The sequence below is a fragment of the Delphinus delphis genome, chromosome 14, assembly GCF_949987515.2.
Source record: "Delphinus delphis chromosome 14, mDelDel1.2, whole genome shotgun sequence".
In the NCBI taxonomy this organism is placed as follows: domain Eukaryota; kingdom Metazoa; phylum Chordata; class Mammalia; order Artiodactyla; family Delphinidae; genus Delphinus; species Delphinus delphis.
In genome coordinates, this window is record NC_082696.1 from 70,168,641 (window position 1) to 70,187,808 (window position 19,168).

Sequence of the window (19,168 nt, forward strand, 5' to 3'; positions counted from 1 at the left end):
GGTCACAGTATGAAAACAAAGATGAGACAAAGCAGGGACCTGTGATAACTGTCTTTCTCCACCCTAATGGAGACATAGGACTCAGAGTTTGGTAAACCAGACTGCATCAGTTAGCTGTAGAATCAGATTATTATTTTGGCAAACTGAATCGTTTCAATTCCCGCCACCGATTTTGGACAGTCAGCAACAGATGTCATGGCAAGTCTGACGTTGCTATCAAGTTTAGCCCATTAGAACTGGTATCTGTATGGGTTTTTAATTTTTGTTTGTTTTTGATAGAGACTGAAATTTTTAAACTTAAAAATTAATATAATAAAGGACAACAAAGTATTTTAAGATAAAAATGTGAGAAGACAAATGAAAAACTGTAATAAACCTGAGAAAAAGTAATTATTTGAAGAAGATAATTCAAAGGTTGAAACATGCGTGGCTCAAGGATTTCCTTTTTTTTCTTCAAAGAAATTTTGTTTTTCTTAATTCCCTTGACATCTGAATAAAATTCTCAAAGCCAAGAGGGACTTAGGGACAAAACCTGGAAAATTATGTGAAATGTGCATTCTGGCTGCTTGGAGGGACTTCATGGAAAAATTAAAAACATAAGTCTTTTTTCAACATATTGATTTTTATTTAGTATGTTTCTATATTACTTTTCAATACAAATGAAAGTACGATTATGCTTTATCTTTTCCTTGAGGTAATTGACAGTTTTTAACACTTTCAACTTGTGTCTAGGCTTATTTTGTATTAAAGCTTACTTTATATAAATGTTTTAGAGGCTTTTAAAGGTTAAATCTTTTAAAGGTGTTCATTCTTACAAACAATATTGATGAGAAAAATAATTTTCGCAAAATACAGTTAATCTAAGACTTCTTTTGAACACTGGAGAAAAAAGCACAACTTTGTAATAGGCTTGACAAATTTTTATTATTTCCAGCTACTTTTCAGGTCTTATACACCTGGTAGTATTTGTTCTTTCTAAACTCTTCCATCTAATTTTAGAAGAACTTTGATTTGGAATCCAAGGCACACTTCCTGAGGAAAGGATATCATTTTGATTGACATCACCTCACCACACCACACAGCCCCTCCATGTTTCAGCCTACACTTCCTTGGGTGACTTCCCTCTATTGGGAGCCATGCCTTGGTCATTCTGATTACCCAGGGAGCATCTTAAGTGGACTTCTCTTTAAGTAAATGTATACTTCTTCAAGTTTAAAGGAAAGTCAAATTCAAGGTTTCAAATTCTATTGTGATATTTCATTTTAAAAGATAAAACATGGTATTTCTTTGCTTTTAATGAGAAAAAAAGCTTTTGAAAAAGTAAGTGTATAACTAAAAGCAAGACAATTACAGCCACTTAAAAATACTAAACTACACATCTATAATCAACAGAATGTCAGCTGTACTTGTGTTTGTGGGTAGATTTTCATTTTTTAACTTGATTCTGCATTCCAAATTGTTTTTAATACACTTGTATTACTTTTGTGATGAAAAAACACCCATAAAGATTCAAATAAATATTAACCTAATGAGATAACTTAACACTTCAAGTTCTTGCTATAATCTTTTTTTTTTAACATCTTTATTGGAGTATAATTGCTTTACAATGGTGTGTTAGTTTCTGCTTTATAACAAAGTGAATCAGTTATACATATACATATGTCCCCATATCTCCTTCCTCTTGCATCTCCCTCCCTCCCACCCTCCCAATCCCACCCCTCTAGGTGGTCACAAACCACCGAGCTGATCTCCCTGTGCTATGTGGCTGCTTCCCATTAGCTATTGGTTTTACATTTGGTAGTGTATATATGTCCATGCCACTCTCTCACTTTGTCCCAGTTTACCCTTCCCCCTCCCCATATCCTCAAGTCCATTCTCTAGTAGGTCTGTGTCTTTATTCCCGTCTTGCCCCTAGGAGTTTTTGCTATAATCTTTTGTTCATAATTCAGATGCAGTAAACCATACCAATTTATACTAATGAATGTGAAAAAGCCTTCTCTAAAGGTTTTCCGGGTATTCTTCAATTTAACTAAGACTGTATCTTACAAACAGGAATACTAGCTTCTTAACATCATTGAGGAAAGGAAGAGCTGTGCTTGGAAGAAAATATCCAGTGGCACCTAAAGAGCAGAGCTGGAGCCTGTAAATGCTCCCCAGTTTCCACAGGAAATGCATTCTGCCAAGAACACAGGCTGGACAGGAGAGGGAGGGAGGCTGCAAGTCATCCCCACTGCCTCCTTACCTTCTGTCACTGTTGGAAATATCAGAAGCAACCCAGGAATTTTGCCCATTTCCCCCATTTCTGCTCTAAGGGGTGGGGGATGAAATACAATATCCGTTATCCATGAGGATACAAGCTCCAGGACTGCTCTCACTAATGAGCAGGCGAGAGCCTGACATCAGTAGATACCTTATAAAAGTGTGTTGAATGAATAAATGACATGGAAGAAACATGCAGTATTTCATTTAGCGTTTTTGGTTTTTGTTTTGTTTGTTTATTTTGTTTTGTTTTTGTCTATGTATGCCCATTACAGAATAAACCCTCTTAGGGGCAAGAACATGACCTTCTCAGTATCTAGTACAGTATTGGTACATAACTAATTTTAAGGAGTGTCCAAAATTCTTAAGTCACAGGGTAACACTATGGAAACAGGAAGTACAGTATAGTGGTTAAATGTTTAGACACAGGGGCCCAGCCTGCCTGGTTTCAAATCCAGCTCCACCCCTATGAGCTGTGTAAGTCTGGGGCAGGTGACATAACTTCTTTTTTAAAATAGAGATAGTAACAGCACCCACCATACATGGTAGTTGCAAGAATTAAATAAATTGAAACACCAAAAATGCTTAGAACGAACCAAGCGCCTAATGAGTATGATATGTGTCTCCTGTTTTATTAATTTTAACTTTTAGCCTAGGTTTGAAGTCTTCTAACCAACTCTAGCCTCTAGGATTTTTTAGTTCGTTTACTCTCAGAAAAACACAACTTCCTGTTTCTAAGGAGGGAGAAAAGCTTTTAAAAGTTATAAAAAGACTCAAAGCCTCTTGGACATCAAATAGCTCTTACAAAACAACATTTTGATGAGTTAAGTGTAAAAGAATCAAAAACATACGGATTAAATTTCCTTTATAATACACATGGGCTTAAAATGAAGAGAAAAGTGCTTAGCAAAACACACTTTGGGTCTGTCAAACCCAAAACATTGAAAACCACTTCAAGACATTCTGCAGACCCACAGCAGAACGAGATCCCCTGCCATCCACATTTAAAATCCCCTCCTCTGGACTCCTGAGCTCCCAACTGGTCCACAGCTTGTCATCTCTTGATCCATCTTCTCAAAGGATAAACTTCCCCCGATTTATGAGAAAGTACGCTGCACCTCAGAAGCAGGACATAAGCAATTTATAGATTAGATTTAGGCACAAATAGGCCATCATTGGCAGATGATTTTCATTTCAATATTTTATTGAAGATCTCTACCGCATGTGAATGCAACGATATGTGTTGCATATGCGAAAACTAAGATGTAGCCAAACGTCTTGTAATTTTTCTTTTTGCAGCATAACCATGAGTAAAAGGTAATTTGGACATCTGAAAGTATTATTCAGGATGAAATAATATTCTAAAAATTGTTTTCTGCATAAAAATAAGTTTTTCTAAGGTAATTTTCACATTGAGAGTCTTGATTCCACTCTGCATGTTATCAGGATTGGAAAACATGCAATTGCCTGACCTGGACACTCTTTTCCTCGTGTATTAAGTCTATGAGGTGTGCTGTAGCTCTAATTTAAGGAAGTAAAAAAGTGTCAGGTTTTAGATTTCTTTTGAATAGTTTCCTACACTGAATCCCTTTACCCGCTTTCATAAAGGAGCAAAGAAAAGCAGCCTGCAAAACTAACTGATATCCTGGAAAAGCAGCCAGGAATACAAAAAAACCAATGTTAATATTAATGAGCTGGTCACATTTAAAGAAACAATTTTTTAAATAACACAGGTAGCTATGATCATCTGTTATTTTTTCCTGCTAAGCCCTACTACCTCAGAGTCTTTCCTATAGTAACCTGGATCCAATATCGTAAGACTTTATGTATCAGTTAGTAAGTCTCTTTGAAAATAAAATATTAAGTTAAAATAGAAAAGAAGTTAATGTTTCTGAAAATATCTTAAGTTGAGATTGGAGGGTGGCAAAACTAACTTAAAACATATTTCTCTATTTTGAAATGTATTACTTTATTTTTTTCTTTTTTTGTTTCTTAATGATTTACATAAAAAGATACTGGCCTTGAAAGTACGTTTCCCTGTTTAAGAGAAATGTGGGTGACCCTTTCCTTTAGGGACTGTTGGATTCTCTTTGAGTGGGAAGTTTACCACTAAAAGAACTACTGTCAGCACAAAACGTTGACCTGATATGCACATATATTGTCTCATTTTTAGAACTAATTAAAAATTTGATGACTAGAGACACTAGTTTGCATTTCATTCATTTTGTTGAAATATCACAGAGGAACTCAGTACAGGACCTATTATGAGCTCCACCAATTCCCTATCCACTGCTCCAGTTTGCCTAAGAAATTTCTTTTTGATGAATTCATAACCAGATTTTCTGCAGACAGTTTATCTTGGCTCACTAGAGACTGGGAAGCACTTGATCAGTCACGGAAAGTGTTTCAGTTATAAAATACAAATAACCACTCTGAAAGTAAAATTTTATGATAACCATTGTACTTTATCTATATTTTGATTTCTTTTTTTAAAATAAATTTATTTATTTATTTTATTTATTTTTGGCTGCGTTGGGTCTTAGTTGCTGTGCGCAGGCTTTCTCTAGCTGTGGAGGGAGCGGGGGCTACTCTTCGTTGTGGTGCGCAGGCTTCTCATTGCAGTGGCTTCTCTTGTTGCGGAGCATGGGCTCTAGGCATGCAGGCTTCAGTAGTTGTCACATATGGGCTCAGTAGCTGTGGCTCGTGGGCTCTAGAGTGCAGGCTCAGTAGTTGTGGCTCACGGGCTTAGTTGCTCCGCAGCATGTGGGATCTTCCCGTTCCAGGGCTCAATCCCGTGTCCCCTGCTTTGGCAGGCAGATTCTTAACCACTGCGCCACCAGGGAAGCCCTGCATTTTGATTTCTTATAACCAAAAAGGATAACCTATCTCAGATATCTACAATTTTTGCCATAGTAAAACATGTCAAAATGTTCAAAGATTTCACCTTTAGACGGAGAACCAGTCAAAATTAGTGAAAAGACTATATTATGGATTATTTTCAAGAATATGCATTTGAATTAGTTTAAATTTTTTAAGTGACTCAAAATAATCTAATAAAGTTACCTTATACTTCAGTGATTACTTTGTCTGTGTTTATTATTATTCATATGTAAATAAGAATTTCTGGAATAACTAATAATGTATAATGCAAAATGAATAATTAATAAAGCAGGCTATTCTTTAATAGTATAAACATTTCCCAGAAATCTTGATTATGACATCAATCACTTAAGAAAGAAGTAAAAAAAAAAAAATTCAGCCCAGCCAAAACCATCAAACCATCAAAAATATCAAATGAATGAAAATCAAATTAATGAAGGTTTAGTACAACTAACATACATTATACAAAGAAAGTGACCCCAGGCGCTCACTACTTGACCTATTTCAAATCTCATGAACTGGACTGACTTTTAAAATCAACAGCTATAAGAACAACTGTGGTCTCTGACTACTTGTAGTCACTCAAATATGGAAGTATAATGGCTAATTTGATCACATAGAGATATTAAAATAGCATAATAGCAGTCATCAAAATAAAGTCTGTAGGTCTATCATGTCTTTTTTTTTTTGCGGTATGCAGGCCTCTCACTGTTGTGGCCTCTCTCGCTGTGGAGCACAGGCTCCGGACACGCAGGCTCAGCAGCCATGGCTCATGGGGCCAGATGCTCATCGGATCTTCCCGGACCAGGGCACGAACCCATGTCCCCTGCATCGGCAGGCGGACTCTCAACCACTGCACCACCAGGTAAGCCCTGTCATGTCTATTGAGAAATACTGTAATTAACCTCCTTTCTCTTATGGAAGCTAATGAAAAGGACTCTAGGTTCACTTATTCATCAACTATGTACTGAAGATCTAGTGTATACTAGCCATTAAGGAACCTAAGAGAAATAAGATGTCATAGTTTAACCATAGGTTATAATTTATTTAAAATTAAGACTTAAAGCTTGAATAAATACAGAGTTGAAGGAGACCTCAGAGGTCATCTAATTCTAACCTCTCATTTTAATCCCCAGAGCAGTCAAAAGATTTGTCCAAATTAAGTGCCATTTGGTGTGTTTAAAAGTTAGAAAAGAATGATGCAAAATTTATGCTCTTTTGACATATATGTAAAGTCTAGTGCATTAATTTGTGTAGCAACCATTTATCACTTCACAACCTCATAATTGTCTATGCCATTCTTTGGCTCAAAATAGGTTTGTTTGCTGTTTCCTTGAAGTAAAATCTCTGACTGAACATCCACTTTGCTAATTAATAGCTAATTTAATCAAGGCTATATGCTGATTCTTCTTAGGACCTGTTAATTTGGTTATGTGTCATGGTCTTAAATCTGACTAGGCATCTCATAAATACACTTGAAGTAATCTAGGCAAGACATCACAGCTAAATCAAACAAAATCCATTAGCCTTGCTAGAAGAACTACTCAACCTTAATATCCTACTGAAAATGAATCTGTAGGTAGAACATGGACCTTGTTGATAGCTATGCAGAATTATTCCATGATTGTTCAAGGATCATTCAATTTTTTTTCTCTCTCTCTCTAATTATCTCCATATCAGCTTGCCCTGCATCAGCAGCTAAAGTCCATTCTCTGCTCATGTTCAGCCGAGTATAACTATTTTGAAAAAGACATTATCTATGGTGACTAGAAGATCTTGTTAATCTTCTTCCAGAGAACCTCAATTTCATTCAGATATTCATTACTCAGGCAGGGTGATCCTGTAAGCAGCTGAAAGATAAATCTGCATTAGTTTAAGTCAGTCATGGTTTTCCCATTCTCCTCCCCAATGATAAGTGTGCCCATAGCTGTGTAAGAGGAAGTCTACAGGCATCTCTCTGGGAAAGGTTTCTATAGCTAGATGGTTAGCTGACCCCTAAAGTTTAATTTTCCCCTTTCATAGCAGGTTTCTAGGAAACAGCTGACTATCCAGGCACCATATTTCCAATCCTCCTTTTCATACATAGAATTATGTGGTTAGTTCTAGCCAATGGAATGTGATCAGAAGATACTCACATATGCAGCCTGCATTCCCCACCAACTCTTCCCCATTCTGCAGCAACCTTGGACGTCATGTCTGAAGAAGGCAGCATCATATAACTCTCCAGTCTGAGGTTTGACCAGAAATATCTGCACTGGAATTTGCATGAGTGAGAAATATTATGTGAAGATACTTCTCAAAATCCTACTTCTTATTCAAGGAACAGAGGCAAGATGTGGTACAGAAGAAAGAGTAAAGGTATCTAGTCTTCATCTACATATGCAAGCACTGTAGATGTTTTAGTCTGGATACTTTTTTACTCCAGGCTTTGGTTTCTTCATCAGTAATATTACAGGGTTGGGACCAATGGTCTTTAAACGTTTTATAGGCATTACATTCTATGATCTAGGATGCCAATATATCAGTTATCCATTGCCACGATATTCATCAGTATTGAATATAATCTACTCCTATCCTTGTGAACTCTCAAAGGTGATGAAGCAGATCCTTTTTAGGACAGGGCTTTACAGTGAGCAAAAACTGCTGGAAGTGGAACGAAAATCAAGCAGGATGGGACAATGGAGGCAAAGAAAAGAAAACATCCAGATAAAGTGCAGGAGAGAAAAAGAATCAAGAAATCTCAAAAACCAAGGCACCATATTTTTTAATACCACGTGAAAACAATCGAAGAGCGTGCTCAGTAAAGTTAGAAAATCCATCTAAGCCAAGTCTCCTTCTGAAGCTCTGGAAAACTAACTCACATAAACTAAACTTCACAGAAAATTATGAAGGTCAAATCCCATGGTAAGTTACTGTAAGAAAAAAAAAAGAGAAGAAGTAGAATCACAGTCCCATAAATAATTACCATATTCCAGTAACACACGCAAAAACACAGATCAAAATTATAATGTAGCATTTCAAAATGAGCTAAAAGACATTAAGAAAATTATGGTACAAGACATGAACAACAGACCTAAATAAGAATTAGAAAAATTTGGAAATGAGATGATATATTTAAAGAAAAGTTGAAAATAAAGGAAAAAATATCATTTTAGAAATGAATACTCACAAAATAGAAGGATCACAAAAGTAAATAAACCCAACAAAAAATGCCTTAAGAAATTGGTGAAAAGAATGAAACATTTGACGCAAGAGGGAAGAGATATGGGAACATATGTATATGTATAACTGATTCACTTTGTTATAAAGCAGAAACTAACACACCATTGTAAAGCAATTATACTCCAATAAAGATGTTAAAAAAAAAAAGAATGAAACATTTGAAAAGCAAAAGTAAATGAAGAGAGAGGAGGGAATGGAGAGTTACTGTTGAATGGGCAGAGTGTTTCAGTTTGGAAGATGAAAAAGTTCTGGAGGTGGATAGTGGTGATGACTGCACCACATTGTGAATGTGCTTAATGCCACTGGGCTGTTCACTTAAAAATGGTTAAATGGTATGTTTTACCTTGTGTATATTTTACCTCAATTTATAAAAACAAATGAAGAAAGAGGTTGAAAAATAAAAGGGAAAAAGAAGTGACAAATATTATTGATAGTCAAAAATTTTCTGAAAAAGAAAAAAGACTAGAAAATAAACATAACACTAAGATTCAAGAAAACTTTCCTGAAACTGAAAAAAAAATTTGAAACAACATGTTAGAAGAATGCACGTACCTGAGACTATTGACTCAGAACAACCAGTATCTACACATAATTTAGTAAAACCAATGGGCTTTTGAAAACAGAAAAAAATCCTTTTTGCATCTATGCTGAAATAGCACATGATTTATAAGGGGAAATAAAGAGACTTCTTTGACAGGAGCATATAATACCAGGAAAAAAATGAAGAACACATTGAAGACACTCAAGGGAAGAGAATGTAAAATGTATAAAGACCATTGACAAATTGCTGTCAACATGTAGGAACTCAGGGAATTTCATTCCCATAGGTCTTGCCTTTAGAATTTACGAGAGAGTGAGCTTCAGACAGTTAAAAGGACTAGAAGGACATGGACATAAGGACTGGGGTTGAACACTAAATATGTCATTACTAACAGAACTAAAATTTAATGAGAAAGTTGTTCTAGATGGTAAAGAGCATAGGAGCTGATAATATAGATACAACAATCATGAAAAAGGTAAGGGAAGAATAGGGTGAGAAGATGGAAACAAACCTAACTGCTTTCAGTAATCATGACGGTGATCTCAATAGATGCTTTGTTATTCTGAGACTGTCCATGTGTAACATGATATAAAGGAAGTGAGTAATTCTGGGACATTTTAATTTGTTCATCCCCTAAGTCCTTGAGAACTAAGATTCTCATTATAGACAGAAGAAAATACAGATGGAATATAGACAAGGTAAAGGATAAACCCTGTAGTCCTGTGTTTGAATTGGAAATATTAGAGAGAATTCTCTGAAAAAGCCTAGAAACAATGATAAGCCTAGTTCCATTGAGTGATCCTAAAGCATACATCCTATTAAAAAACTATTTCTTTTAAAAAACACCTGTGCTTCTTGGAGAAATGGCTGATTCTAAGTCAGGAGCAAGAAATATACAAGATGACCTGAAATATCTTGAGGTACCAGAGAGCAAGGAAAGACCATTCTATAATGTCAGAAGACTTTGGAGCCAACTTGAAAGAAGCGCCCATTGGCCAAAAGCAGGACAAAGAATATCGAGAAGGATAAAAATAATAATCAATAGAAACCCAACCAATATATTTATATTTTGTAATGATATTTAAGATAATCTAATTGGTCATATGCACAGAATAACAGAGAACTGCTTCATTATCTTGAAAATTGGGTAAATAGAAAAAGAATCATATGCTTATGCTTCCACTCCTATCTGAATTGGGTAGCCAATTAGTAGATGAGAGAAAGCATCTCCTTATAAAATTATGCCAACTAATAAATGAAAAAGAAGTGATAGAATTAAGTATTACATTTTTTGCAACCTCAGTGAATTAATATACCTAAACTTTGAACATCAACTGCTATAAACATTACAAAAGAGCAAAAATCAAATATAATGAACCTCTTGATGGAAACCATAGTATTGTCAAAGAGATTGAACCTGAGTCTTATTGTCAGGATCCAGCTGCCAATCTCCAGGAAATACAAAGGACAGAGGAGCATGTTGAACTGTACTATGAGTATGAGTCAGCAAAATCGTGACTGTACTATGAGTATGAGTCAGCAAAATCGGGACTGTTGCCTCTGGACAGGTCAAATGCTCCGGGTTCTTCACAGATATATTATAAGAAGAAGAAAGAAATGGTTGAGGAAGATATAGATTAAAAGAGGCATAAAAGAGGGGTAGGGGAGAGAAAGATTGGGAGTTTGGGATTAGCAGAGGCAAACTATTATGTATAGAATGGATAAACAACAAGGTCCTACTGTATAGCACAGGGAACTATATTCAATATCCTGTGACAAACCACAATGCAAAAGATGATGAAAAAGAATATGTGTGTGTGTGTGTGTGTGTGTGTGTGTGTGTGTGTTTGTGTATGTGTGTGTATGTAACTGAGTCACTTCGCTGTGCCGGAGAATAACACAACATTGTAAATCAACTATACGTCAATAAAATTTAAATAAAGAGGCATAAAAGATGTATCAAGTTTTATAAAATGGGCAAGGCTGAACTAAAGATGCTCACCTGGGTGATAAAACTATAAAGAAATGCAAGGAAATGCTCACTATACACAACAGGATTGTGGTTACTTTTGCAGGGAGGAAAATGCTGTGATTGGAACATGCTCCTGGAGGTATATCTGGAAAGGATGCTGTATTAGTCAGGGTTCTCTAGAGAAACAGAACCAGTAGGATATATATAGAGACAGAGATAGAGCTAGAGATGAAGATGGAGAGACAGAGATAAAGATATAGGTATATAAGTTCATGCAATTCTGGAGTCTGAGAAGTCACACAATCTGATCTGTGGTCTTAAGCTGGAGACGTGGGAGAGCTGTTGGTGTAAATCCCAGTCTGAGGGCCGGGAGAACATAAAATATGTTCCAGCTCAACAGCGAGGCAGGAGCAAAGGGTCAAGTACCTCCTTTCTCCGCTTTTTGTTCTATCCACACCCTCAGTGGATTGGATGGTGCTCACCCACACTGAAGAGGGCAATCTACCTTACTGAGTCCACAGATTCAAATGTAATCTTGTCTGGAAACATCCTCACAGACATGCCCAGAAAGCAATGTTTAATCTGGGCATTCTGTGGCCTGTCAAGTTAACATATAAAATTAGCCGTCACAACTGGCTATATTCTATTTCTTAAAATGAGTGGTGTTTCAAGGCTGTTGCCTTATAATAATTTCCTAAACTATACATTTTTGTGTATGTGTTTTTCTGTACCTGTGCTTTATCTTACAATAAAAGGTAATAAAACAAATAAAATACAAGCATATCCCATATCAAATATAATTTATATACCTATATGAAAGATACATTGTGTAGGCAAGAATATTTTTTAAATGAATCATTTTTTAAATGTTCCAACCTGCTGTGCAGAGCCCAGGATTCTTAATATAATAGAGAAAGTATTATTAATAATGTAGCCTCTTTTTTTGGCCATGCCACATGGCTTGCGGGATCTTAGTTACCTGACCAGGGATGGAACCCGTGCCCCTGCAGCAGAAGTGTGGAGTCCTAAGGACCACCAGTGAATTCCCAATAGTGTAGCCTCTTTAAACATAGGCAATATCTCGAATATCTTTTATGTTATCCCGTGGGCCTAGAACAATGGAGAGAATCTAACAGGTACCATTTACTGAGAGATCACAGTGTTGTCGGCCCTATGCCAATTGCTCTACGTGAATTAGCTCATTTAATCCTCCTACAACCTTAAAAATAGTGATTGTAATTACTTTAAAGAATATTCCAGATAAGGAGACTGAGGCTTAGAGAGGTAAAGTCCCGTGCCTAAGTTCCTCCTACCTAAGTGGTACAGCTGGAATTGGAACCCCTATACTCTAGAGCAGGTTCTACCTCTGAAGTCAATGTTCAACCAATACTTGTCTAATTGAATTTTTTTCAGTGAAAAACATTTTGTCCACCTACTTTCTGTTCACTGCATCACACAAGACACACAAAAAGTCAGATAATTATATTTGTGTTGGACTTAAAATTTTATACGAAATTAATGTAAATAATATATCAAGTTAATGAAACACAATGTACCAAACAACATTTCGTAATTTTTACCATCAAGATGAATCTTTGACTCAGGTGATTTTCATAATTTTAACTGCTTATTTAGGTAAATATAGGAAGTCGATACTGTACAGAAAAAATAGATAATTATTTTTGTCAAATTAATAAGCATGAACCTTTTGAGTGGGGGTATCTTAAAAAGTTGTTCTTGGGCTTCCCTGGTGGAGCAGTGGTTAAGAGTCTGCGTGCCACTGCAGGGAACACGGGTTCAAGCCCTGGTTTGGGAAGATCCCACATGCTGCGGAGCAACTAAGCCCGTGCACCACAACTACTGAGCCTGTACTCTAGAGCCCGCGAGCCACACTACTGAGCCTGCAAGTCACAACTACTGAGCCCGTGTGCCACAGCTACTGAAGCCCACGCACATACACCCCATGGCCCGCAACAAGAGAAGCTACCACAATGAGAAGCCCGCGCACCACAGCGAAGAGTAGCCCCCGCTCATCACAGCTAGAGAAAGCCCACGTGCAGCAACAAAGACCCAATGCAGCCCAAAGTAAATAAATAAAATAAAATAAAATAATTTAAAAAAAGTTGTTCTACTCAAAACAGCATTTATATCATCCAGTTTAACCTTAGGTGTTCTAAGAACAATTCATATAGACTAGATTATTGGATAATGAACTATCCAGAAGAATGAAGACTCTCAAAATACCCTTATGTGTAGTTGTTTGAGGATAAGGAAAGTTCACAGTATTACTGGGAAAGGTAACCCAAGGAATTATGAACGTGAATACCTGAACTAACCTCCTCAATTAATAATTTTCTGGTGCTTTAATAAGAGAGGGAGCTATAAGAAAAATTCCACTCAAATAAGAGCCACAGTGGGAATTATGAGTTGACTGTTCAATATCTCAATTTCAGTAAGATGAATGATTTTAATAAAATTGTACATGGAATACTACATTCTAGAACCTTACTATATTTAAGGATATTTTTACATTATGCAATTAAACTTTGGAATCTATTATACATAAATATCAAATGGTCTTTATTTCACAGTGAGGTAGTTATGGTCACATTCTATATTTGCTATTACAAATATTATTACTAATCTCATTAGAAACCATTTGCTTTCTGTTTTTATCATTTGTATTGGGTTATACCCAGTAATATTTTGTGTGTTTTGTTACTGTTGTTATTTCCAGATTCTGGATCAGTTTAAAAATTCACTTACCTTATGATATCAATCTACCAGCCTGTGACACCTTTTTCTTTCCTCCTTTCCTTCTACCTGTCTTCCTTTCTTTCTGTCATCTATCGATCAAATAATTATTAACTGCCTATAGTATACCAAACCCTATGCTAGACGAATACAACATGATTCTGCCTTCACGTATCTTAACGTAGAGGGGATACAGCAAATACACAGGTGCGTATCACAAAATGTGATATTTGCAAAGTAGAATTAAACTCTGGATGGTTTGGGAGCATAAGAAAGAAGCTCCCAAGCATAAGGAAGAAGCGTTGAGCTCAGCCTGGTAGGGGGGGTGGAGAGTGGCACACTTCTTTGACATCACCACCCTCAACAATGAGGGCAACTGTTCCAAAGCCAGTAGAGAGAATCAAAATTCTCTCAAATGTCTGCAACCAGACCTGTTTCCTTCCATAGCCTCCAACTCATTGCTCTCCTGAGCTCGGCTACCCTATTTAAAGCACCACTTTAAAAATGTTGCCCTTAAAGGACTAAGATCAGGAAACTGACAGCTCACAAAGTAGTCTGCTGGCACCAGGGCTCAAAAGAACAGCCCCTAAAAGCAGAGGCTCCACTCGTTAGCCCAAACACAAGTTGTTATAATCCCTTGCAGCCTCCTGTGCTTATATAATACAGGCCTTCTTCGATTACAAGACACTTTGAAGATCTCACCTTCTCCCATTACTTGTCTTCTACGTAAAATGCCCACAGATGTGAGTCTGTTAGAATGTGTGAGAACTGCAGTTGATAATTTATAAACCAGTACTTCCTAAGGTTTGAAATTTGGGGGAATTCAGTGGCACTGAAAGAGGGCCTGTTGCTGCGGGAGCGCCCCCTACTGACCATAAGGAGAAGTGTTATAAAACCGGAGGTAGAAGCTGACAGGCCTGGAAAAAATATTCAACACTTCCTGTCTAATAACAAGTATTTATTGAGTGTTATTTTGCGATACAAGAGGACTGACATTATATGTGCAAATGGCCAAAGCAATTACATATCTATTTTTTAATTTTAAAAACTAACACATTTCGGGACTTCCCTGGCAGTCCAGTGGTTAAGGCTTCACCTTCCAGTGCAGGGGGTGCAGGTTCGATCCCTGGTCAGGGAGCTAAGATCCCACAGGCTTCCCAGGTAAAAAACAAAACAAAACATAAAACAGAAGCAATATTGTAACAAATTCAATAAAGACTTTAAAAATGGTCCACATCAAAAAAAAAATCTTTAAGAAAAAACAAAAAAACTAACACATTTAATCATTTGACCCCTTCTAGAACAACAATCAGTTACAAAAGGAACTTGTGGTTTGGCTGAATTCAAGCATCATGGGAGTGCTTTGTTTCTGTTTTGTTTCTTCTCTAAATGTAATCAGGTTATGTACTAACTGAACAAGGAGAGAAAGACACAAGAGGGCACCTAAATAGACCATGTTCTTGCATGGGGACATTCAATAATATGAAATTGCCAACTGCCCCAGATACTTCTATAAATGTAACATATTCTTAATCAGAACCTAAATTGAATTCTTTAATAAATATGACAAGTTGACTCTATAGCTCATCTCTAAAAGAATAGGCAAGGCAGTTTTTAGTTGATAAACCAAGTATTAGAACACAATAGAAAGCTATAGTAACTAAAACATCATGGTACTGGCAAAGTCAATACACCAGAAACAGACCCAGGTGTTTGGGGGAATTTAGAATTTGATATAAGTATCTTTTAAATTAATTGGAAGAGGATTCAATAACTGATGTTGAGATAATCAGACATAATGCCTATCTTAAGACATGTATCAAAATATATTACAGCTGGGTTAAAAATCAAAGCCAAAAAAATGTCATAAAAGAAATAGAAGAAAATGTAGAATGACACTTGTACAATACTAGGAGGAAGTAGGTTTTCCTAAACCAAACATAAGTAAGCCATAGTTTCTGGCTCCAAGAAATATGTATTATCTTACGATGTGCCACAGCATTTAACTATATGAATAGTTTTAGGGTTTGTTTTTCCCTGTTCAGTTCTGATCTCTATCCTTACTCTTAACACATATTTTGCTATTGTTACTGATTGGCCACCTCTTTTTTTGAGATAGATAAAATAAAGCACAAGGAAATGAATTTGCTTGGCTAATAAGTGTGGAGCCATGGACAGAGTTTGAGGAATTCAAAGGCATAAGTTGTCCTTTTAGATACTTGGACTTCCTCAAAGTAGTTCAAAACCCACAGACGCTAGCTGGAGTATCTAGGTGTCTGGGACTTGTTTTGAATATGTTATTTTTCCCAGAAAACTTTTATCCCAGTCCAGAAGACCAACCCCCCACCCCGCAAAAGAGCAAGGAGTAGAGACTAAATCCTCTTCATTTCTAGAGAGAGAACAGGTAAGAGGTAAAAGGCTTCAGCTGACAGAAAACTCACTTTAAAGCTAATGTGTATGGGCACATTAACAACCACACTAATCTGCGGAAGAAGGCCACTACAACGCCACTGTCAGAACTGGGTAAGGAATCAGCTGAAGAAGCCACTACCTGAAATTTAACATCCAGTAATCGCTCCATCAAAAGACCCTCGAGCCACGGTGTGAAGGAAACGGGTCTAGACAGCCACTCTCCAAGAATGTGCCATTGTGTGTGTAGCAGATTGAGTTCACACTCCACTCCTGCTTCACAGAGGAGGGCCAGTGTCCCAGGGGGCCACCAGCCAGGATGTGGGTGGTAAAGTAAGTGCTTTTGGAGGGAGCAGTGTTCTTCTGGGAACTGCATCAGCACACCAGCTGAGCAACGCACGCAGAAGTTTCGAATGAAGTTAGACAAGAAGATAAATTGGACGTGATTTTTCCAATGTGTAAAGGGTGGGCATCCACCACATTTCCGGACTGTCATATTTCTAGGCAATTCTGCATAATGATCAATGTTTCTCTGTGAGATTCATATGAGGAAGACTTGTCTGTGCCAGTTACATAGGGGAATTCTGTGACTATGCCTACGTTACTATATTTTCGACACTACCTGCATGATTTGATTGCACTTGTATATCTATGACTCCATTCCATTTATATTCAGATGGGAGGATAAAAAATAGGGACAGGAATTAATGTAGATGTTTCTAAGTGGATTTGAAATACATTAGGGGGGAAAAAAAAACCTCCTGCCAAAACAAAGTTTTTTCTTAATTCATTACCAAAGAAACTTCACCTCTTTCATGAAGAATTTCATTGCTTAAAAGAAAAAAAAAAAAGTCAGTAATTTCACCCAAACCCCAAGCTGTGCAAATTCATTTCCCATGATTATACATTTACTTAATACTTAAGGGGATATGTTATTTGCCTATGACTAATACAAGTACCTTCATATTTGACGTGTTTAATCTAAAGGATAGTTTTCTTATTTTTTCATTATTGCTGCCTGGATTTTAAAGAAGAAAATCATGAAAAAGTGTTTAAAATAAAAATTTCCCCACAATTTACCTTTTTCCAGCTTTGACAGAAATAATGCTGCTGTCATGGGCTTCACTAATGCAAAATTCTTTTCCCCATCAGAAAAAACATGGGATTGAATAAAAGACCTTGATTTTATGCCAGTGAGATGCATGACAGGTGTCTAACCTACAGAACTGTAAGATAAGAAACTTTTTGTTGTGTTTTTGTTTTGGCCGCACCGTGCAGCATGCAGGATCTTATATCCCCAACAAGGGATTGAACCCAGGCCCCCTGAAGTGGATATGCAGAGTTCTAACCACTGGACCACCAGGGAATTCCCAAGAAATTGTTTTAAGGTACCATGTTTGTGATCATTTGTTTCAGCAACAATAGAAAATGAATACTAATAGTTGCAGAAACCAGGGCCATTAGTCATAGTGCTAAAGCAACACACCAGGCCCAAGGCTCAGAGAAGCTAAGGAAAACCCAAGGGGAGGTAGGGCAGTTGAGGCCCAGCCACTGCTTTGTTCCAGGGTGAGTCAGGACATCAGCAGTCCTGTGTGTGTGAGTGTGAGAGTGTGTGTGTGTGTGTGTGTGTGTGTGTGTGTGTGTGTGTGAGCTACAAAATAGCTGCTGCTTCCTTTTGCTTCCAAATCTCCCAAGAAGCTCCCGTGTGGTTCATGCCATACAAGAAAGAGGATTCTGGGAAGTTTAGTTCAATCCAGCCAAACTGACACATCACAAAGCCATTTAATAGGTTTTTCATGCCATAAACTTCTCTGATTTTCCTTCCTTTCTTCCTTTTGAGAAAATTAATATCAAACTGATTTCAAAATGTTTATCTTAAAATGTTTAAATGAATTCAAGGTGTTTTATTTAGGAAGAGAAAAAGAAAATACTCCCCATGAGTCTAGAGCACTATGCATACGTATTAATGTATGTTTTACATACTAATTTACTGAGTTATTGACTTACAAAAGGTGAGCTTCATCTAAGCTAACAACAGGTTCCTTACTGAGATCTAGGCAGTTTCCAAATGAGTGTTTTACGAAGATGCATGGTTTCCTGCAAATTGTCACTACCATAGAAAATTGTCTTCAAAGATGCAATGCATAGAACCTGGAAAATTAATAAAGTTACAAAAGGCAGAAAGAATATTTAGGTTCTAGCCCCCTCTCCACTCTGTCTGAGGTGGGCAGGCATATTAAAAAAATCACCTGTTTCTCTGAAATTTAATTTTCTCATCCACAAAACAAGAATGAACTCTTCAGCTACCTTCAATTCCAGGAAACATAACTTTGAGTTACCTACGATTTTCTGAAGTTGAAGGTATGTAATGGAAAGAATGGTTACTACGAGGTGGTTGTTCTGAACATGTTTCTTAACTGCTTGATATAATCAGCCACTATCTATAAAGAAAACAGCCAGAAGAGTGACTAGATAGATAGTAGCCATCAAGGTCTGTTTTTCAAAAAACTTAACTAAATAGAACAGTGAGATCTCTGGACGCACTGAAGTTGTAGTCCCTCTCTGTGGGGCAATCACAAGCCTTTGAAACACGTGAAAGGAAACTGACCTTACCCTGAAAAGTAACACAGCAATGTTAAAAGAACCACAAGTATGTAGTAGATCAAGAGAGTAAACTCTTTGAATCTCTACTGTTTTACAATGAGCTGTAGTGACCTCAATCAGGTATGTGCTTTTCTGATCCACAACTCTAAAAAAGCAAATTTTGACTGTAAAATGTATTAAGAATTTAACTTATTTGCCATATGTGTTATCTGAAAGGGGGCGGTGGGGAAACCTGCTGTGAAAACATTAAAAAAGAAAAAAAAGTTTGACCACATTCAAAGAGTAAGTAAGGCACACAAGGACAAAAGGATAATGATTTTTTTCTCCTATACTCCTGGCCTGAACATAAGTCCACCTAAAGCCCCCCTTACCAGATGGCTAACCCAGCGAGGGAAGACAGCCAACTAGATTTCAAATGTGAGAGTGATTTTTTTATTTAAAGGAAAGATAGAAACTGCCTCAACTCCATTATATCTAAGAGGAGAGCTCAAGTGTTCAGCATGTGGGTCTGGTCTGAGTAGGGAGTT